The sequence below is a fragment of the Falco rusticolus genome, chromosome 4 (genome assembly GCF_015220075.1).
Source record: "Falco rusticolus isolate bFalRus1 chromosome 4, bFalRus1.pri, whole genome shotgun sequence".
Lineage (NCBI taxonomy): Eukaryota > Metazoa > Chordata > Aves > Falconiformes > Falconidae > Falco > Falco rusticolus.
The window spans coordinates 53,498,856-53,517,696 of NC_051190.1; the positions used below are offsets into that span (position 1 = coordinate 53,498,856).

General features: G+C 52.1%; 1 protein-coding gene across 2 annotated transcripts in view; it reads left to right on the forward strand.

Moving 5' to 3' along the window:
- Nucleotides 1-601: 601 nt before the first annotated feature.
- GJC2 (gap junction protein gamma 2) overlaps nt 602-18,841 on the forward strand; it is a 38,396-nt gene continuing 20,156 nt past the window's right edge. Inside the window, exons 1-3 of one of the 2 annotated variants that reach the window (XM_037385824.1) lie at nt 602-978; nt 3,736-3,846; nt 6,824-6,928. The gene's annotated coding sequence lies outside the window, so the exon portion shown is untranslated. Of the gene's footprint in view, nt 979-3,735; nt 3,847-6,823; nt 6,929-8,508; nt 9,081-18,841 lie in introns of those variants that run through there. The other variant, XM_037385823.1, reaches the window with a different exon arrangement.

Consider the following 18,841-nt stretch of genomic DNA (forward strand, 5'->3'; position numbering starts at 1 on the left):
GCCTGTTGTCCTGGCGGATGCAGGCACTGTGTGTTTGATCCTGGACAAATGGCAAATCCATCAGAGAGAGCTGCCATCCCACAGGTGGTGGCTTCCAGCTGACTCCCCCGCACCAAACCCAGATCAAGCTGGTGTCGTGCAGGCCACCAATGGCTGGACCATACAATGCCAGGCTCCGGTATTTTCTCGCCAAAACCATGTCTTACTACAGCAGGTTTGTACCTTACACCCAGCTGCTGGGTTTCATCCTCTTCATATCCCATCTCGCCAGTTTACCCAGCTGCTCTGCTCCAGTACGCTTACAGTACTTCTTGGTCCAGGCCACCTCCTAATTTGCTGAGCTCCATCTTCCACGTTATGGACAGCAGTAAGCAGAACCAGACCTTGGGCAACCCTTTTAGTATCTCGCATTCAGGAAGATGATTATTTTGATCATTCACCTCTCTTGAGCCATTATAAATATATTCCTAGATTAGACTGAAATACTCCTTTCTGTTGTCATGAGTTTCATGTTGTGAGGTTCTAGCTTTGGTTAAACGAGCAAGAAAATGCTCCCCAAAACTTTTCCAGGAATGGACCTGCTTGACAGCATCTGGCTTTCCCCATCCTGATGGTGTGAACCGCTGTGGCCAGGCTGTTCCTGTGGTGGTGAGTGATAGACTTGATTTTATTTTCTTTTTCTGAATTGTGGGGTTTCATCATGTTTTGAGGGATGCATTTGCAATGGGGAAACATCCCCTCTAGATGGCAGAAATGACAGCAGGAAAGCGCAGGGGGCCTGCGCTGCCGAGCAGCAAGACACGGAGGTGCAGGACACGGCGCTGACCTCAGTCCGGTGGTCTCCAGCCACTGCATGGGACCTGCAGAGCTGTCAGATGGAAATGCCCAGCCGCTGCCGGCTCAGCCCTCCTGCCGACGCCCCGAGAGCTGCACGGCTGCCAGCCCCCAGCCCAGCCTTCCAGCATCCCTCTGGGAGAGGTGAGTGGTGCCCGGGAACAGGAAGGGACGATGCTTCAGCTGTGTGGCCACGCTGCCAGCACTTGGAAAATGGGGGGGGGGGGAGGAAGTCATTTAGCTGATTGTGTCCCCCTTCCCTGGTAGGGAAGTCCTAAATAACCCACCCTATATCGGGTGACCTGCTTTTAGCGGCTGCTGCTGTGTCTGCCAGACCAAAGCAGCGAACGCCTGGATGCCCAGCACTAATGTGAGGTGACGGGGTGGCCACTGGCATGGCAATGGGTAGCGGAAGGACCAGGAGTGGGTTGCTGGAGCTGGGCTGGTCGCCGAATGGGTGATGTAGCTGTTGAGTCTCTCTCGCGAGTTGTTTTTGGGTGCTGTCAGCAGTGCCCCTCTCAGGGTTTGATGTTTTGGAGGAGCCACACTGCTCATGGAATCTCGTAACCAGGTGGGTGAAGCACCTGTTGAAATGAGTTTCATTTCTGCATCCTCAGAAATGAGATGTCTATTTTATTGCATTTGCAAACATAAATACCTTTCTGGATCCATTGTTTTGGTACCGGCTCATGGGGGATGCAGCCATGCAGGCATCTTTGGGGCAGGCAGGGACAGTCCTGAGCATTGCAGTTGTGGCGGCCACTGAACTTGGCATCCTACACAGCTGTGAGCGGCAGCTCCTGGTGCTCGATGTGGGGCTGGCGATGGGATCGAGGGATCACTGGCAAAGGGAGGCTGCAGGAGTATCCCTGCCCCGGGGTTTTCTGTGATTCAAGATGCCAGTCCTGAGGGACCCTCTTTCCCACCCAGGAGATCTTCCAGGCAGGAAGGGGCTGAACATAGCAACCAACAGGTTTGGAGCATTTTGGGGTGAAGGTGGGTGAGGTGAAGGACAAGAGGAAGCTCACGCAATCCAGTGTGGTTTTATTTACATGTCCCAACAGCCATTAAAAACGTCATCACCTGGCCCCATGGGACAACAGGGATGAATTTCTCTCCCCAGGCATGGCCCTGAGTCTGGCTGAGATGTCAGTTGCTCCATCTCAGGCTACACCCAAGTGAAAGAACGGGCTTGCTCCTGGGTTGCTTGCAGAAATGTCAGAAAAAAGGATTTTTTTAATATATATATATATGAGGCACACATACATAGATACGTATTTTCACTGTTCCATCAGACTGGGATAAAACTGGACAGATTTTGGCTCTGTGAGATGCTTTGGGAAGTGCGGTAGCGCTTTACCCTGCCTCCCTGCAAGAGGAAGAAGCTGGAGGAGGAAGGCTTATCCGCACAAGAAGGGTGCGTGGGATGGTATGAGGAGCCACACCGGGGAAAAGCTGGCATAAAACCTTCCTCCAGGGCTCTCCCCAGCTGGGGTTGAGGGTATTTTGGAACTCAAAAACCAATAAACCCCTGTAGCACTTTTACTTCAAAGTAGTTGCTTTGCAGTCTCGCTTTTGTGTTTTTTGCTGAATCCAGGCTGACACACAGCTTCTGGGGCAGGAGCTGATCACTTCTTCCAACCTCCTGCTCATCCAAGGTCTTTGGCAATAGAAATACCCCTTCAAGGGGCAAACGTGGCATTGGTGACTTTAGACGCAGAGGTGACCTCTGCTCCAACTCAATGGCACCAAGATACAGCCTGGGAAGGACCAGTGGTGCGTGAGGGCAGGCAGTCCCTGAAGCTGGTGCCCACATCCTCCTGGGGGAAGCCAAGAAAGGCTGGAGCCTCACTCCAGGAGAGCTCCAAGCAGCCAAAATTAGCCCAAAGCCCATCTGCCTGGGGCTCCTTCCAGCATCACGTCCCTCTCCGATGATCCCACGGTCCACAGGCTTGTCCTTGCCGTGGCTTTTCTTGGTATCTCAGTGCTTTTAGAGGCAGCCCTGATTTTCAAGCTTGCTTTTGTGCCATTGCAAAAAGGCACCGCAGGGCAGAGCCAGCCTGGGAAATAATTGGGCAGCCAGCGTATAAAATAAGCAATGAGGGGGAAAAAAGAAGTAGGAATAACGGTGGATTTCTTGCTTGTCCATCAGTGCCTGGCTCAGTCTGCGTGTGTGCTTCCGATCGCAAGCACGGGGATTTAGCATCCCAGGTGCAAAAGTGCGATGGGATGTGCTCCCATTGGTGCGTGGGGATGGCATGGATGGGTAGGGCTGTGGCTACAGCGCCCCAAGTGCTGTCAGAAGTAGTTACTGGGGGAGATAAACCTTACTGCAAGCCAGCCTGGGCTCCTTAAATGCATTTAGGACCTTCTGGAGAGGTTGTTCAGCATATCAGTGGTGTTAGTGCTGGCTGGGGGGTCTCAGCCCACCAGCTTTTCTGGCAAAAAACTTTTTTTTTTTTCCTACTATATCCAGCACCTGTGTTTCTGTTGGTATGCAGCAAACCTCTTCTAGGAAATCTTCCAGCAGCCTGCATGCCTCAAACCAGGGCCGAGAGCCTTACTGCAGGGGGGTCAGGGTGTCAGCCCTCACTCAGGGGTCACCCCTCCGCAGTGGAGCTGTGGGATGAGACACGCTGGCGCTCCCCAACCTGCCACAGTGCAAAACCCTCTGGCTTCTTGCATGCCACGTGAAGCCACCTGACTTTGTGCTGGAGCAGATGAGGAGCATGCCCGTGGGAGGTGGGCTTGGTGGGCTGGGGGTAGCTTTCCCCACCTGGGGAATCCAGCCATGCTGGATTGTGGGATTTTTTCCAGGGGGCTCTAGCTGAGATTGGTCTGATGCCAGGTGCTGTGGTCCCTGCCCGGGGATGCTGATGCCCTTTTCATGTTTTCCCACAGGACACTGAGGTGACAGTCACGTGCCAGCTGCTGCTGCCTCACACTGAGACAGGCTTGTCCTTGCCGTGGCTTGACTGAGACACCCACCAGCACCACCAACACCGACAACAGGTAGGTCTCATATAACAACAACAGCTAATAACTCTCACTGGGGCTAATTGACCCTGGCGGGACCTGTGCTAGCACCCCTTGGCCAAGACGCTGCTCCTTGGGGACTCATTTTCCCTGACCGTGATGCTGCTGGAAAGCAAGTTGTGGGGGAGGACACAGTTTTCTTTCTAGCACAGGGTATCGAGGAGCATCCCGTCGGTACCTCATGCTCCAAGGTGCTTGTAGGAATCGTGCTGTCTCCAGCTCCATCAGCTCCATGAGGATAAAAGCTGCCCTGGCAGCCAGACCAGGAGCCAGGATGTGCCTGCCTTGCTGGGCACTGTATTTGGGTCAGCCTCATCGACTGGGTGTGCAACAGTGTTGTCCCTGGAGAGTGCAGGATGCTGATCCATAAACCTGACTGGCTCTGGATGGGGGGAACACGCTACAAGGAGCACCAGCTGGGGCAGAACGCCGGCATCAACACCATGCTCCCTGTTTCTCAAGCTCAGCCCTGCTCTCAGGCTTCAAAAATGGGAAGAAAAAAAGGCTCAGCTTTTTCCAACAATAGCAGCTGTGATTCCCCTTGTCCTGGATGTGGCTCCAGCCCCATAAATAGCCAGAAGCCATCTGCAATTCAGATTGTGTGCGAGGCAACTGGTACAACCGGATGCTTGTGAAGTAAGGGGCACATCCCCCTCCTGATGCCTGATTTATCACTCCCCAGGCACCAAAGGAGGGAGGAACAGGATGTTTTCCTGGATTTTACTTACCCCATTCTGGCTGCCAGAGATGTGAGGAGGTGATAAAAAGAAGGGAGGCAGGGAAGGCAAAATGCTGGTACCCAGGTGGAGCTTGGTGAATACTTATAATATATATGATTTTTTAATTATTATTTCTCTTGTAGAGAGAATTGTTTTATTGAACCCATGTTGGAAGCAGACCCCCCTGAGAGCCAGATCCAGTGGATGCAGGGAAGGACAGGGCGGCTGTCCCCTCGCAGTGGCCAATGCCTTTTTCAATTTACATTAATTTGCAGATCTTCCCTTGAAGCTCGGGGAGGGAGGGGGGGGGCGGGGGCGTGGTGTTACTGCTCCTGTTTGCTATGAAGCAAGTCTTGCTGATGGAAAGCAATGTGCCTTCGTGGTGGGCATCCAGTTGCCCTCCTGGAACAGCCTTTTCAGTGATCCCTGACTTTGGTCTTGCAGCCGTGGCATGGGGATGTTTGATCACGTCCAAAGCCAGAAAGGAAGAGCTAGGGAGCTTTTGCTGAATTCAGTGGTTTTTAAGTGGATCCAGCCAAAGCCCAGCTGATAGCAGAGATGAGTTAATGTCCCTGGCTCCCTAACACAAAGCCAGCACGGAGCTGATGGGGACTGAGCCCTGCTGGGAAAACACTCCAAAAAGCCAAGTGCAGTGCTCCCCACTATTCCAACTAGCAATGTGCTGACCTGGATGTACTAGGTATAGGGTGGGGACGAAACAAAAAAACGCTTGTAAATTTTCGTTGGAAGTGCAGGATACTCGAGCTGCATGCCTTGTTTTTGAACATTGTGGTGGTCCCACGGATGCCTCCCGGACATGGTAGCATGGACTGGAGAGAGAAAACAGCACCCTGAATCAGGTGGAGAGGGGAGACTGGTGTCACTGCCCACACCAGTGGATTAATCGTCCTGCCTGAGGTGCCACGGCCAGTACCCGTTGGGGGAGAGAGCTTGTCGGGCTGCTCCTCTGGATGATGAGGATGACCTCACATGTTTCATTGATTGGGTATCTGATTGCTAATTATTACTGTAGCTTGACCTGTGGAGGCTAGCAAGCCATAATGTCTGCAGTCAGCCAGCACGAACATCTTCGTGGCTTCAAACCTGGGCTGAACATCCCTTCTGCTCCCTCCCCCTGCTCCTGGGCTCCCACGTGCTGCCTCTGCCAGCATCCCTGGGGAGCAGCCCAGCTCCCTCACAGCAGCTCTTCCACACTTTGTTTGCCTTTATGGACCATGGGTTTTTTCACCCCTTTCTCCCCTGAAGCCTGGATGCTGTTCCTGGGGGCCATCCCCCTGCAGCTTCACCCCAGCAGCTTTAGGACCTGCTCCTAACCCGCAGACACCAGGGCTGGCAGGTAGGAGCAAGAATAAAGCAGATGGCACTGCTGTGGTAGCATCTCTGGGCTCTTTGCTGTTTTTATTGCTGAAATCCAACCTGATCACCCTTGTCCTATCCACTGTGATGGGGAAGAAATTTCACTGGTCTTTTTACAGCAGCTCCTGGTGTTTCTAAAGACAGGCAGGATTTTTCCTTCGTGCCTTCCTATCATCCTAGCTGCAGCCAATGTAGCGCCTCTGAGAAGAGTTTGGCTCTGTTTTCTTGCCACTTTCCCATTTAATAGTTGTATTTATCAATAAGGTCTCCTCTGCTCTTCTCCAGTCTGACCAGAGCCAGCTTAGCCTCCCCTCACGCATCCCAGCCCTGACCGTCTCGGTGGCCACCACCAGACCCTCTCCAGTTCCTCAGTGTGCTCCTCCACTGGATGCAGCACCCAGATGTGAAGTCCCTGGAAGGATCCCTGCAAATTACCACCTGCAGCATCCCTCTGTTTTATCAGTGCGCTGTTAACACCTGTTCTCAATCCAATCTTGCCATTGTCTTTGTACCCCTGATGATGTATTTTTATCTAAGATCCTATTTCCTTCCTGCAGGAACCTCACACCAAGCAATAGCGCAATGGCGTTGGCAAGGCACAACTGAGATGTCTCCTGTCCCTAGGTCTGTTATCTTGCCCTAGGAGCAAGCCAGTCTCCTGGTCCTCTCCAGCAGTGGGACAAAGCTTTATGGGAGATTGCAGAGGAGCAGAAGCTTCACCCCGTGCCACCGCATGCAGGAGCCTCAGCTCTGGAGGGGACAATGACAGCATTGAGCGCGGGCGCTGAAACGCTGCCGTATTGTGCCTGGCAGAGAGATGCCCGGGAATAATCGCCTCCTCCTTGGCTTTGTTGCAGGGCTGTGGCTGGTCATGCTGTAGGGCTTTCTCCTGCCCCGAAGGCCTCCGGTTATGCGGTGAAGACCTACAGCTCAGACGCACCTTTTTTTCCTGGCTGTGAAAGGTATGGCTCGTCTCATTCCCTCCTTCCTGAGGCACAACTCTGGGGATATAACTGATGGGGAGGAAAAGGGGGATTTGGGGGAAAAAGGATGCTCTGTTCTTCATGCTGGGGGGCCATGTCACTCTTTCATTGATCCTTGTAATATATTTTGCAGATATTTATATATAATACAATTTTAATGTAACATATTTATGTAGTATACGTAAAGTTGATGTAGAGCGCCATGCAAATTGTCTTGCTACTTTTTATGCCTGTAAAATGTTTTGTTTTAAATACATGCTTAAGCTACACGAAATCCAACTCCGCTTGGGGTCTGGGCAATCCCTTAAAATTTGGATCCAGGGTTTTGCCTGAAACTGTTTTAAACAAGGCTGAATATGACTTTGCTCTGGGTCCAAAACAGAGCAAGGCGGGGGTTTTTTTTAGAAGCATATTTAAGGTTGTTTTCAGGTTGGGCACCTACAAAAGGATTCTCCTAAACAGTTTCTAGTAAGGGTGTTTTCCTTGCCCAAAATCTGCTTGAAAACCTCTCGTTTGGGCTGACATTTTGGCTTGTGACTGTGTCAAGGGCAGCACCAGCTGCAGGAGCGAGCACTGCGGCGATGCCTCCCTTCTCTCTCTTCCTCCTCCACCCCCAGAGCAACCTATGAGCTAATTTTCTCTTGAAAACCCCTCCTGGGAACAGATACCCCCTGCACAGTCAGCCAGGCTGTTTCCCAGCTTGTTCTTCCTCTAAAGCAGCTGGAGAGAAGAAACACACTTGAAAAATCAGAGGATGAAAAACTTGGCTGCCCTATCCCAGCTGTGCCGGGGAGCAAGGACATCCCTTCTCCTTAAAACTGGGAAAAACAAGTTATTTTGAGTAGTTTCACATGGTGGGTGCTACTTAAGAAATGCCGAGGGACATGCTTTGGGTCCCTGTAGGATTAGGATGTTGAAGAACCACCAGACTGTAAAGGTTTAGAGCCATCTTCATGCTGGATTTGTGAAGTCTGGGGGAGGTTCTTTAACTGCACCAAGCAAAACCTTGCTGATTTGGACTCCCAGAAGCCAAATCTCGCCTCGCAGCACGGGGCCTTTAAAGAAAACATCAATTATTGTGAGACCAATCATAAAGTCACGCAAGCTGGCAACACAAAGGAACAGATAACAATGCACCAAAGGTTGGGTTGTAGCCTCTGGATGGGGGCAATGATTTGATCTCTGCTTGTTGTGTTCAAGTTTGGGGTAACCTCACTGCCCTCTTTGGAGACCTGCATGGGGGCGGGGGGGGAGGGAAGAAAAACCCTCTGGCAGAGGAGGAGGGGCTGGAGCAGGAGGAAATTGTCCCCTCTATTCCATTCCAGCTGTTATCCACAGAACAGGGCGATGCTTCCAGCCACCCCCCCAGCCCTGCAAAATGGGGCTGGGAAGGGAGCAGAGTGATGAGAAAGCTCTGGGATGGGGCTGGCAGGGAGCCCCTGGCCAACATAAAATACCAAAATTGTAAAATTTGAGCAACAGGCACAGCTTTGGGCTGTTCAGTTTGATGTAAGTCACAGGGGGGGAAAAAGAGGGTTTTGATGCTGGCACCGTGTGTCACTGCAGCTGTAAGGACAGATCGAGTTTGCAGCCGACTTTCCTTTCTGTTTCACCCCTGCTTGAACAGAAAGGAAAAGTTCAGACAAGAAGGAAGCATTTCTTATCCCGTGGCAGCACCTCCGCTTCCCACCTCCCCTCCTGCACCAAGGAGCTCTCTTTTTGCTGTTACTAGCCCTAAACCTTTAGACGATTTGATTTATTTGAATTTTTCCCCAGGCATTGCTCTTGGCTCCTGAAAACATCGCCACATTCTCATTTTTTCTGGACTTTTTTTGGGTGCTTAGAAAGAAAAAATAGAAGGAAGGGGAAGAAATCCTTGGCGTCCCAGGGAACGATGGGTTTGCAGCGTCAGACTTGGAGGAGCTCTCCCGTCTCAGAAAGCTTCCCCAGTGGAGGTCTCCACGTCATCGTCTCCCGGCTGGTGCAGCGGGAAGAGAGCTGGGTTCGAAGGGGTGGGAGGGAGGAAAAGCAGCGGCCAGGGAGCTCGGGACAGGGCGCTGCCTGCAGCTCTGCACACCACAGCGTGGAAGGATGGGATGGTTTTGCAAAGGACTGAGCCCAGCGCTTCTCCGTATGTTACTTTTTGGTTTGTTTTATTTTGGTTTTTCTTCCCCTCTGCTTTATTTTGATATTTTACTGGATGGTTTTAGCTTGGCTGATTATAGGCGTTTTGCAGACTCCCTTCCTCTGCTTCGATCTACCTCTGTTCCCACCCTGCTCTCCCCAGCTCTTCGTTTTCTGCCCTTTCCCCATCACTTGGGTGGGGAATGCGTTTGCCATGACCTAACGTTCGCATATTGCTTTTCCTGCTGGTGGTAAGAGACATAACACCCCTATTTGGCATCACTTTGTGTGCACTTTGTGGGCATAAATCATCCCTGTCACACAGGGCAGTGCAAATCCATCTCCAGGGAGTCTGGGATTAAACAGTCGGTTTATTTAATTTAAATAAACCAGTTTCTTTAAATACATCTGTTTAATTTGAAAACTTTTTGCTGATGGAAACCCCAACATGCTCTGGGACCTTCTGACCGGTCCCCATCCCAAACCTCCTGTTTATCTTAGGCCACCAGAGGTGGGGAGAGGAAGATGCTTCAGGGTCTGGTTTTCCTGCTAGTCCTTCTCTCTGTCCCTTGGGTTATATTTCTGAGACTCCTGGTTGCACAGTAGATTTTGGGGTCTGCAGCCTGCTTGCTTTGGAGCGTCAGCTTAGGTGGTACCTGTTCATGCATCATGAGCTGCTGTTTGGAGACCGGCACCCCTAGGAGCTCAGCCCAGCAGAAGATACGGTTTTGCAGCTGGTGTCTCTAACCTATCAACAAAAGATCCATTGATAAGTGTATGTTCTCTGTAAGGTGCTTTGTATTGTTTGGTTTCTTAAAATAATGTCTGAGGATGTGAGCACACTTTCCATCCTCACATCTCAAAGCACCCCATAAAGGATGTCTGGGGAAACTGAGGCACGGGGAGGGCAGTGGCTCGGCAGCATCACCACCAGCAGGAGCTGAACCTGCTCCTTGGTGGCCTTATCTTTTTGGCTAACCAGCCTTCCTTGAGAGAAAAGTCTCCTGTTGGCTACCAAACACACAGGATGCTCCTTTGGGGTGGGATCTCCTCCAGCTTGTATCCATCGTCAACACCTCTCGGTCTTTAGGTGAGGCTCGTGTAGAGATGCTGTTGTGTTCCTGTAGCCTTTATTGGTTCCATCCTCATTAGAACCCTAAGACCTTCCTTGTGGTTGATGGGTGACCCTTGGCTACATCCTTCCTACTCCAGGTTGATGGTACATTTGTAGCAAACGGTAGCTTTTGTCTAAAGGGATCCTTGGAGAGTGGGGCTGGAAGGATGCCCTGAGCCCTCCTGGTCCCTGCTGTGTCCTGTGCATGGTAGGGAGGCGCTTCACATGCTGGGGGCTGTATCACTTCCCATCACAAAATGCCCTTTCCATCTATACCAAGCACAGGGGCTTGGCTTAATAAATTTATTTAAGCTGTGCTTAATGGGAGAGCACCATGTCCTCTCCTGGCAGGGGTTGAGTGAATACCCCCATATCCCAACCAGAGGGAAACAGAGTCCCTTGGATTTTAGGGGCCCACAGACACCACCTCCTTTCACCCAGATTACTTTGAAATGCCACAGGAGGGCAACCTGTCCTCTGTCCAAAGCCTCCTTAGAAAGTCAGAGGAAGGAAATTTGATGTAACCCAGCGCAAGTGAGTCACGAGAGGGTGGTGGTGGGAGAAAGGGGCATGTCACAGACAGGGACTCTGCCTTGTACTCCTGCAAGCTGTGAGAGCTATTTCTGAGACAATCCTTGGGTGTTGTCCAAGACCAAAATACCAGAAGATTTTTTTTTTTTTTTGGTGTGTGTAATAAGGAAACCCCTCCTTCCCCAGTAATGCACTGTGGAGGTGGACTGCGGCATGCGGCATCCACCGTATTTCTGCAGGTCCAAGCGCTTGCAGAGGATTCTCCTTTGCCATAACTTACGGCTTCTTTGGAACTCTTCCACCCCAAGCTCATCAAACCAGTCCAAGAGTCATTTTTAAGGCTGTGCAGCTTCCTTTGACCCACTCTGTTTCTTGGAGATCTTGGTGATCGGCCACATAAACAGCTGGTGTTTCTGCTTCTTGATGTCAGGGGAAAAAAAAACAACTTTGTGCGGGCTTACTGCACGCTATCAGTGCAACCTGGGGCCATAGGAATAGAGATAGGGGAAATGGATAGCAAACAAGGAGCCCCATCCTATAAATTAAGGCATAAGGGGTAAATTGCTATTTCACTTACTTCAATTTTGCTAGAGTGCTTTGTTTATCTCCCTGCCTCTGCCTTTTTTTCGGTGCTGTGGGGTGTCCCATCAGCTCTCTGGTTGCCTCCCCAGAAGGTGGGAACCCCAGGGCTGCCTGCCAGCCCCATGTCCCGACCTCAGGTGCCCTGGGCTGTCCCTAGAGCATAGGTGGCTCTAGAAGGGCAAGTCAAGCCCTTGAGCAGGGTCTCAGAAGAGCTTCTCCAAGAGCTGCACACTTTCTTCTGTGGTCTGCCTTCTTGCTCACCCTGGGGGCAGAGCAGTCTCCTGGGTAGGATGCCATCTTCTCCTGGTCACCAGTGGGTGCAGAGATGTGGGAGATAATGAGCAAGCGGGGACTGATGGGGATCCAGAGGGTGAGTTGTGCAATCACAGGACAACAGAGGCTGAAGGTACCTCAGGATGTCAAGGCGCAAGGACAACTTTTGACATTGAATGAAGCTGCTCAGGGCCCTGTCCAGTTGAGTTATCTCAAAGGGTGGAGATCCCACCAGCTCCCTGTGCCAATTTTTTCATGGAGAATTTTTTTATTTCATATCCAGCTGAAATTTTTTGGCTTCATCTTGTTGTTTCATTGTGTACTCTTGAGATGCATCCGGCCCACCTTCTCTATAACCTCCCACAAGGCAGCTGCACACACCCGTAAGATCTTCCCTTTCTCTTCACCAGGCTGATCTGACACAGCTCGCTCAGTCTCTCCTTGGACATCCCATTCTCCCACCCACAACCAATTCAGAAGCCTCTGCAGGACTCACTCCAGTACCCTTCTTGCACCGGGGAGCCCCAAACAGGACAGAGTATCCAGTTGTGGCCTTACAAGGGCAGAACCCAGGGGATGATAGCAGCGCTCAGCCCGGCGGCTACAGTCTTGCTGTGACAGCCCAACATCGGGGCAGCCTTCTCTGCTGCAAGGACATGCTGCTGGTTCATGCCCCACTGGACCACCAAGACCCCTGGTCCTTGCCTGCAGAGCTGCTCCCCAGCCAGTCATTTCCCACTGTCCTGTGTCCCGTCCCCAGCCAGGGCCACCGTTCTGCTGTTGCCTCTGCTGAACTTCACCTGGGTGCCACCAGCCTGTTTCTCCAGCTTTGCTGAGGTCTCCCCAGCTGGGACTGGCCCCAAACTGGCTCCCATCATGCTGATCATTAATGACACTCAACAAGCCTTGGCCCCGCTTGTCATCCGTCAGGGATGCCACCATCACCTGGCCTCTGCTGGGAGGGGACCAGCAGCACCAGGGGGTGACAGGGTAGCACCAGTTGCTTCACGGGGCTGGGGTGGTGTTGGAGTCACGAAGCCCTTTTTTCTTCTGAGTGAATTTACATGCAGCAGCCTCACTTCCACAGATAAGACCTAATTCAACACAGCAAGGACTGAGGGATCTCTGCATCTCCTGAGGCTGTTTCTGCTTTGCTTTGTTATTTCTGACCCTTTTTAATACCCTCTTGCACACACACTCAGTCGAGAGCCTTGTCTGCTTTGTGCAGGGTGCCGTTCAAGCATGGTGGCCAGCAGTCAGCCACAGACTGCACGTGTGAGCCCACCAGAGGGCTGCTGGGGGGATGTAAATAGGTAAAATCATGGGGAAACAGCCCAGAAACATGGCTTGTCTCCCACGGCGGCCGAGCCGCCAGGCTGAAGCATCACTGCCAGCTCCAGCCCAGCCCTCAGCATCTTTGGGTGCTTGAATCCCTTCTCCTTCTGCCCCTCTGCATCAATGCAGAGTTAATCCAACCCACGACTCAAAGTGATGCTCCCCACCAGTTTCCGTCCCGGAGAACGCCCTACTGTGCATCTGGAAGCCTCTGCTTTGGAAACATGATGCCAGTTCAAACATGAGCCTGTGCCAAATTCCTCCAGGCACACTTTTATCATCCCCCTTTTTTTTTTCCTGCTGGGGACAATGGTATTGCTCTCTGCTCTGCCCAGCCCTTTCCTCTGTGCTCCCAGACAGAAATAGTTAACCAGGTTCACTAAGAAGTTTATGTCCTGGTTTCCTTTCCAGGGCAGGCAGCTCCCCCCTCCCTCCCCCCTGCCCTTCTCTCTGCTCCGAGCCCTGGGGAGGAGCTGCTATCTAGTGACATGATGCAAGAGCAGACGATGTCTCCCTGGCTCTGGCAGTGTTTTGGTGACCTGGTGGCCTGTGCAAGCACTGCCAGGTCCCCTGGGGCTTTCTGCAGCAGGAGAGCAGCCCTTTGCTCTCCTCTCGTGATCGGTGGGATGGGAGCACCTCGTGGCTCTGGGGAAGATGTGAGCCAGCCCCAGCTCTGCAGAGTTTCAAGTCAAACTAGATCAAGCTACTAAGAAGGAAGCAATGCTGGAGAAGAAGAGGGGAGGAGAGAGAGAAAAGATGACACCACGGGCATTGCAAAGCAATCCTTCCTGTAGCAAGAACCTCATTTGCCAGCGCGGCTTCTCCTGGGGTTGTGGTTGGGTCCCCTGGGAAAGGGGAGACTGCCGGGGCCAGGACCCTGTGCTGACCCCAGCACCCAGACTCTATGGGCTGTATACGGGACACCCCGGGCCCGTTTTGGTTGCCCCCACATAGGTGTTTAGGGTCATCCGAGATGCCACAACCCATTAGCGTTGCTGGGGCTGCAGGGAAGGCTGCTGGCTCGCGGGATGCTCCAGCTGCTGGAGCAGCAATAGGGAGGAGCTGCTCAGTGCTCATGTAGCCGCTTCTCCAAGGGCACCCAGAGGAAAGCTGCTATTCAATGGAGCTTTGTTACGTGCTTGGCTTGGCTTTGCAGGAGGTGGTCATTTTCAGGCTGCAAATTCCCCAGACAAAGCATTTTTCATGCTGCAGGACCAGGGGGAGATGGGCGAGAAGAGATCAGCCTTAGCTTCAGCTCCTGGTTGAATGGATGCACAGGTTTGCGCAGGACGGACACAGATCGGTGGGGAATGTTGGTTTGGTGGAGCATGAGACATCCTGCCACCCTGGCTGGGGTGTGGAGACCTGCCCGGCATTCCCATGTGAGCAGAGAGGTGAGGAGCTCCAGCAAAGCTGTCCTGGGCATCCCCAGGCTGGTGAGACAGACTGCGTGCCGCCGTGATTTTGGGAGAGGGGGAGGATCCCTGTGCCTTCTCCTTTGGCTCCAGCCTGGGAGACGGCCAGGGGCTGCAGCACTGTGGGGCTTTCATCAGGCAGGACCCGCAGCAAAGAGACCAGAGGTGGGTCTGCCCCCGGTGTGGGGGCCGCCCCAGACCTCCCCCTTCTTGGCTCTCCAGGTTGCTGTAGGGTTTGACTGAGGCTGTTTCTGCCTGGAGATCAGAGAAAGCTCTGCTGCCAAACACAGGAGGTTTTGATCTCCTGCTTTAGCCCTCAAGGTCAGCGTGAGCTGTGAGGGTCCGTGGGGTACCTCTGAAGCTGCTTTGCAAGATAACTTTACTCCTGGCTGTTAAGAGTGGAGATGGATGCAGCCAAGCCAAAAAAGCAGGCAGCTTTCTGGAAGAAATACTGTGTCTAACGGCAAACACGTGCAAGGTTCCGCATGCTGGCCAGGACATGTGTGGGTGTGGAGCTCATTTATTTAGTTCTCGGTGAGCAGAGCTTGCCCAGAGATCCCGAGGTGGGAGGATGAGAAGGAAGCTCTGCTCCCAGAAGCTGATTTCTTGCAAGCTTTTGCACTGCATGTCTCTCTTTCTCCCCAGTTCCGTGGCAGCAGAGCCTCCTGGCAGCCCACAGCACTTTTTTTAGCCATTCCAGAAAATGTTAATAGAGCTAGTAAGGGTGAACTCTGGTGCGTGATTTACAGGGAGTGTTTTTATAGTGTTTATGTTGGCAGGCTGTTGTTTACGTACAATTTGAAACATTCACCGAAGCCTCTTATCGCTGAAGCTTAAAAACAACAGAGCACTGATGAAAGTCCTGCACTAATTGAAGAAGGGTTGATTTAGGGCTCGGGCTGCCCAGCAGCTGTGCAAAACGCCTGGCTCCTGCCTGGTTCAAAGAGGTTGCTGCAGCCTGCAGTCCCCATAGGGAAGGAGAGGTGATTTCACCCATCAGTGTGGTGGGGATCCATCCAGACTTAGCTGTTACGCCAATGAAGGCCATATCTGGCACCAAGAGAGCCAGACTGTGGTGTCCGGGGCTCCCGTCCGTGTGCTCACAGCCTCCTTGGCCTGGCAGAACAAGGTGATCAGCAGATGCAGGAGGCATCAGCTTGAGAAACCTCCAAAAGGGATTCATAGATCTTGGAATGGTTTGGATGCCATGGGCAGGGCCCCTTTCCCCCAGCCCCGGTGGCTCCCAGCCCCGTCCAGCCTGGCCTTGGGCACTGCCAGGGCTGGGGCACCCACAGCTGCTCTGGGCAGCCTGTGCTGGTGCCTCGCCGCCCTCACAGGGAAGGATTTCTTCATAATATCTCATCTAAATCTCCCCCTTTTCAGTTTAACACCATTCCCCCTTGTCCTATCGCTACAGGTTGCTTAAATGTGCTTTTTTTATAACCCAGACCCGCTCACCCATGCACTCAGATAGGGGCCAATACCTTGTACTGGCATTAATAATGCAGCTGGCTTCCATTCCTGTCACTCCTCTCCTTATGCCTTTGCTAGGAGCTCAGTGGCACAACTCATGTTTTAGTAAAATCAGTGCCTTTGAGTGAGATCCCATCAGCACTTGTGGGATTTAGAGTAATCTAACCTCACAGGCGTCTCACAAAAACACTCTGCTGCTCTTCTAGCATATTCCCCTGAAGGGCAGGACTGTCCCTCTCCCATTAGACCTGCAGTCAACGTCTGGGAGTGAAACTTCTTCAGGTGCCAGCAGTGGGTCATCCTGGAGCATAAGGAAGCGATTTATCCACCTGCTGCAAGGCACCTACGTTACAGTCAGTTCCTGACCCTCCAGTTGTGTCCCCCTTCCCTCCTTCATCACCACGGGTGCTACGGAGAAGTGGGTGAACAGTGGGGTGCAAGCAGCACCTTTGTGCGGGATGGATAATATTAAGGGTAGTTAAAAATGTAAACTATTGGGACAGAGTTGCAGGAAGATACCACATGTTGGACAGGGTGTGTTTCTGCTCCCCTGGTTCCTGAGAGCACGTAGTGAAATCCGGAGGAGCAGAGAGAAGAGCTGGAAACTGAGCTCTGTCCCACACCAGCCCTCGGAGGTCAAGCAGATGTTAAGCTCAGCTCCAGGGAGGGTTGAACACCTAGGGTTAGGCAACTAAATCCCATCCAAGTGCCTTAAAAACAGTCTTGGAGGGTACCACGAGGGATCTTTTCCTTTTGAGGAGAAGCCACCATGCTGCACGTGGTCCTGCCTCCACATTACCCCACAATTGCTCCACACCTCTGCAACCCTTTTCCTAGAAACGTCTACTGGGACTCCCCTTCCAGGCAAAAGGGCACCTTATTCCAGGCCAGTTGGTTAGGAAAGATCCAGAGTTGCTTTAGGCATCCTAGTAGATGTATCCTACTAGGTGTGACCTACTAGAAAGGGAGGGAGAGAAAGCCATAGGATTAGAGGCACACCTACATGCCTCCAGCACAGGTGCACATACGAGAAAATAGAGCAAATTCGGTTGAAAGTGGTTTAGTGGAGCAGGCAGCCTTCTATTTTAAGAGATTTCTGATACCTCTCAGTCTGGGCTGCACCACACAAGTTTTGTTTGTTTTTTTTTAATAAAAAAAACACAATCAAAAAACCAACTACCACACACATACACACTTCCGCTACTGGCAGTAAAATTTTGGCTGGCATGTGTGAACCTCTATTAACCTGTGGCCCGTGTTAATGTACTGGTACAGAGACAAGCCTTACAGTAGGAGAGTCCATCCTGCTGTTATTCCTTGTAATGGGAAGCTTCCAAAAAACAAGCCAAAACAAATATTTGTAGCAAAGGCAGGGGCTGGCTGGAGGGAGCCGCTGCAGGCAGGAATGCTGCTGCCACCAGGCAGGAGGTGATATCATCTGGATTCCTTCGCTGAGGAATGCAGGATTTGCCTTCTTCCCTGCCAGTAATTGCTTTTCAAAAACAGACCTGCCCAGGGATGCGCGGTTCACCCGTCCCCTTCCACTGCACAGCAGAGAGGCTGGAGGTCCCCCCTGTCCCCTTCTTTTCCACCGCGTTAATGGGGCTATTGCATGGACAGGCTTGAAAAAGGATGAAATTGGTCATTCTCCGAATTGCAGGTAAAAGCCTCCCAAAATTCCATAAGCAGGAGCTAGACAGAAGTCTGGGCAGGGACTGGAGCTGGTGGAGGAGTGATGGCATCTCCTCAGGGCTGGCCAGGATGGGGCAGGTGATGGGTTGAGTATGTGTGTGACTTCTCTGCTGGGCAGACTTGGCTGAGAGCTGCAAGAGGAGGCGCTGTGCACTGCTCCGTGATGACCCATTTCTTGGTCCCGTGAAGCCCACTGACCACGTCATGTGGTTTTGAATGCAGGACTTTGGTGTGTTGGCTAAAGTGTGTTGGACCTGAAGGTCTTTATAGGTCCCTTCCAACTTGAGATATGCGGTGATACTATGATTCCATGACTGGAATGGATATCCTGACATGCAGAGCATCCTGGCTAACCAGCCTACACCTTGCTCAGTCTGGAAGGGCTAACTCTTAATCAAAGCCATAATTCCCCCCCTCCATGCAGTCCTTGGCTTCTCCTTTGGGTGGAGTACCCCCACATCCCATCTCCAGCCCCTTGAGCTTACACCCCTCCACCCCTGCCTCTGCATTGGCTCCAACTTCAGCAAACACTGCTGGAAATTAATAACGGTCACTAACGTTCATATGTCATCAGCACTTCCACCAGCATCGGCGACAGTAAAGGGGTCAGTTCCTGTGGGATGGAGGCTGTTGCCGTCATTTCAATAGGTGGAACTAGGTGTAGTTCAGCTGCCCCCATAATGAGTCCAACGGGGTGATTTAGTGGTTGGAAAAGCCTGAAGTTTTTGCTCTCAGCGCCTGAGAGAGGATGGCTGGCAGGAAACGAAAACGCCGTTCTCCAAGGCAGGGGTGGTTTTGCTCTTGGACTGATTCTTTAATTTTCCACCAGGTTTTGGAAATTCTTGGCTATTACAACTGGACAATTAAATCAAGGGCAGACAAGAAGGGCTCCAGCCAAAGGAGAAAACCCACTTGGTCAGCTGAATTTTTGAAACAGGGACGGAGTGAGGACCTTTGAATGGATAGTGGCAGAGCAAGGGCTGTCTGGGGTCTGGATCTGCAGTCCTAAAGATGGTGAGATGTGACATTAGGTGTGCCAGGAGAAGGCCTGTTCATTTTTGGAGCCAGCAGCGTAGAAAAAACCCGTGGGGATGGACACAAAGGGGAGCCTGGGATGATGGTAGGGCGGTGCAATGACGTTTTCTCAAGGCTACAAGCAGAAGAGATGCATCTAAGCAGGAGGCAATGATGTAGCTTGTTGGGGTCAAGTCCCACATGGGACAGCATGGCAGTGTCATGGGAGAGACCCTCTATGGGACCTCCTGGGCTTGGTTTGGATACTAACTCCTACCAGGCAAGTCCCGTTGCACATCATGTGTTGGCCACCCTCCGTCACAGGGCTGTGGCTGGTGC